Source organism: Theobroma cacao, chromosome 3 (assembly GCF_053813885.1).
Source record: "Theobroma cacao isolate CCN51 chromosome 3, ASM5381388v1, whole genome shotgun sequence".
Taxonomy (NCBI): Eukaryota; Viridiplantae; Streptophyta; class Magnoliopsida; order Malvales; family Malvaceae; genus Theobroma; species Theobroma cacao.
This window is the reverse complement of record NC_142641.1, coordinates 34,074,890-34,078,182: the sequence shown is the minus strand read 5'-3', so window position 1 is coordinate 34,078,182 and position 3,293 is coordinate 34,074,890. Positions and strand designations below refer to the sequence as shown.

The 3,293-nt window shown below is 34.9% G+C and overlaps 1 long non-coding RNA gene across 1 annotated transcript; it reads right to left on the bottom strand.

The window, feature by feature from the left end:
* Positions 1-1,041: 1,041 nt before the first annotated feature.
* LOC148763754 (uncharacterized) lies at positions 1,042-2,816 on the bottom strand. The gene is made up of 3 exons (XR_016025115.1): positions 2,717-2,816; positions 1,984-2,067; positions 1,042-1,148 (listed from the first exon to the last, which is right to left on the bottom strand). It is a non-coding gene; the product is annotated as an uncharacterized LOC148763754 (long non-coding RNA).
* Positions 2,817-3,293: the final 477 nt, after the last annotated feature.

Below are 3,293 nucleotides of genomic sequence, written 5' to 3'. Positions count from 1 at the left end.
GATACTTACTTACTATAGAGGAATAGTTTTTTCTTTCAAGTTTCCTACTACCCAAACACATCCTAGAATCTTTTCCTTTCTTATTGTCGACCCGCGGAGTTCTATCATGTGAAAACGGAAGGCATCTCGTCATCATGTATAATCTGTCGGCTCAGCTGGTTTTTATCTCCACTCTCAGCATGTACAAGAGAAACATTGCATGGATATATACAGATATACCTGGAAACGAGCTTCCAAGCTGCCGAAACTCAGAAACTCGGAAACCATACATAGCCTTCAACTCAAGCCAGGGAACCCGAAAAGGTTGCCTATACATAAGGGATGATTCTTTGCCCCCGATCGATCGGAGAACTTGGGTCCTGAAAATTTTCCAAGCTGATTTCGAAATTTGAGATTTTAGTCTCCCAACCAAAGGCTAGTAGATATGGGTGGCTAGGAATGTTCTCTTAAACGTAAGTATTCGTTATTGTTTTCATGTGCATGAATATTTGGGGATTGAGTTCGTTCCCCTGCCACACATTTCTTGTCACGACCCGGTACTCCCCTCGAGCCCGTGACAACCGCCGCGGTGTCCCGGTAGACACTTATTGCCCGAAATGTCAACCCGAAACCCCGCAAGGCTTTACTATCAGTTTCTCTGTTCCCTTGTGAGCAACCATTGTCAAATATCGTGTTTTAAAATATTTTAAGCTGTTTCCAACTTTAAACAAATAAAATATTAATTTTTCGTCTCACAAGGGTATTTTGGTCATTTTTCTCAAAAATTTTAAAACTGGCTAAAACGTAATATACAAGTACAAAACACACAATTCATATTCAAAATGAGTTTAAAAGTCTAAAATCTTCATTTAAAACGAAATTATGGTTATTTGAATATAATAAGAAAATAAAAGAAATATTAAGTAAAATATTCTATTTTCTTATAAAACAATATTTATAGAGTTATACGTGAATAATTTTTATAACGTAAAAGCTAAATAAATTTATACATACTTAAATACAGTAAGCCAAAATATTTAATTTAATTTACAATAACAAGAGTGCCCCTGAATAAACAAAAGTAAAGAGGACTGTGAACCTATGGTTTGGAAAATGCAGATCCCACTGTAGTCCTCGATGAGATCAGCTATCTACAGTCTATACTGAACCTGAAATGGGTGGAAAGGAGGGTGGTGAGATTATAAAATCCCAATGAGTAAACAAACATCATCATAAACATTTAGAGTTGAGTACATGGAGACAATAAAGTAAATCATCATAAACTGGGTTATAGCATTAGAACACATTTTGTTCAAAACACGTAAAGAGGCTTATGAATCTCATAAAAATCTAGGCTTGTGCCATAAATCCATTCTTGGGGACACCTTGGCCGAGGCATCCTACCGAGACCGCCAAGGCTATTAAAATTCACATTTCACATAAATCATGTTTTTGTTTTGAAAACATAGCCGTTCCTTGGCATTGGCTGAGTTCCCCCTCACGTGGTGGTTTAGCGTGAAGTGAACCATAAACTTTACCCCAGGAGATACCCTACGCGCCTCTCCGTTCGAGGTAAGAATATAATGGGGTTTACCGTGCCCCTCTAAAAGGCTGGTCCACAGAAACCCCCTACTGCAGTGATTAATTAATATATAATCCACCATATAATAAAACTCAATAACATGATATGGCAATTTTGTAATTCGTAGTTTTTCAAGGTAACCAAACAATTCGCATTTCAATACAATTGCCAACTAGCCAATCATGCTCGATTTATCATAAGCCAGTTAATTTAAACAATCAAATTGCCACAATTAACAGTCTCCGTGTACTCTATTTTTCAAAATCACTATTAATTTCAAAACAATTTATAATTTAATTTCATTGAAACTCATTTATTCATAAAACATGAAAATTTATCTTTTTAAATTCCTTTTTCCATAGAATTCATGAAAGCATTTAAAAACCACCCTAGATAATTAAAATGACAGTAAGTTTACTCACTATGTCTAGAATGCAGACTTTCGAAGCACTCTGTCTACTGGTCCTCGGATGCAATTTCCTTGCCTTTATCGGAGGACTCACCACCTTGACACAATACAAAATCGAGAGTTTCACCAAGTTGGTACTAAATCAAAATTAAACTAATTTAGATTACCAATGCATGATATGGAATGCAAAAATGCACTGGTAACTATCTAAACCCGGTATTGGCCTAATTTGTCTTATCACCCGATTAAATTCCTAACGGGTCCGTTTAAACTCCAATTTAATTCTTTTCAGTTTCTATACCTCAATTGCACCCAAATTAACTTAATGTCCCTCAGTGTGGTGCAAATTATCAGTCCCAACAGCAAATTACGAAAATACCCCTAGTGGGTAAAAATTCGTATTTTTTCTCTGAAAATTCCCATTATTTTTCTAGGCTCATAATTCATCATTCCTTAACCAATTCTCCTAGAATAAAATCAAACTCATCCTCACTCACTACATGGTAAATTCAGCCATTAATGGTTGGGGGAGAAAATAAATTCTTTTCTTGTTGTTTTGTTTCTAAATATGCTAAACTAACTAAAAACACTAACATAAATTAAAATCAAATAAATCCAACAACTTTCTCTCTCCTAACCCATTTTTTCAGAATTGAATTCATCATGAAAACATGTAATTTAATCATGGAAAATAAAGAGAAATGCTTGGGAATAAGAAAACTCAAGCTTAATAGAAAAAAACTCACCTTTTTCACTTAATTTCCTTGAAAATTCACACTTTTTCTTTGATTTTCTCTCTCTAGGGTTTTGTTTTTATTTTCTCTCTCTTCTTGCTGGTTTGGCCGGCCATGGGGTGGAAGATGGGCTGATTTTGTGCCTTTTAAAAAGGAAAATAATAAATTAATAAAGGCATGACACATGGCATCATGTCATTGGCCCGTTTTTAAAATTTTAAAAATTTAAACATTTTATCTCCACCACATGTTTAGTCAAGGGTCAAAGATGAAGACAAAGGAAGACCATGTGCTGGAAAAAATATCTTGGTGGTGGAAAATTACAATTTTGCCCCTGAGGTGGCAAAATTACCATTTTACCCATATACTCCAAATTATACCCAAATTAAAATTTTTCACTTCTAAACCTCAAATCATACTTCAATAAGTCAAATTATACTCCAATAAGTCAAATGGGGTCAAAACAATCTTTTTTAAAATTCCCATTTTGTCCCCAGGTGGCAAATGACCATTTTGCCCCTAGTTAGTGAAAATTCTGATTTGACTCCAAATTGATCCTCAAACTCCAAATTACCACTTTAAGTCATCC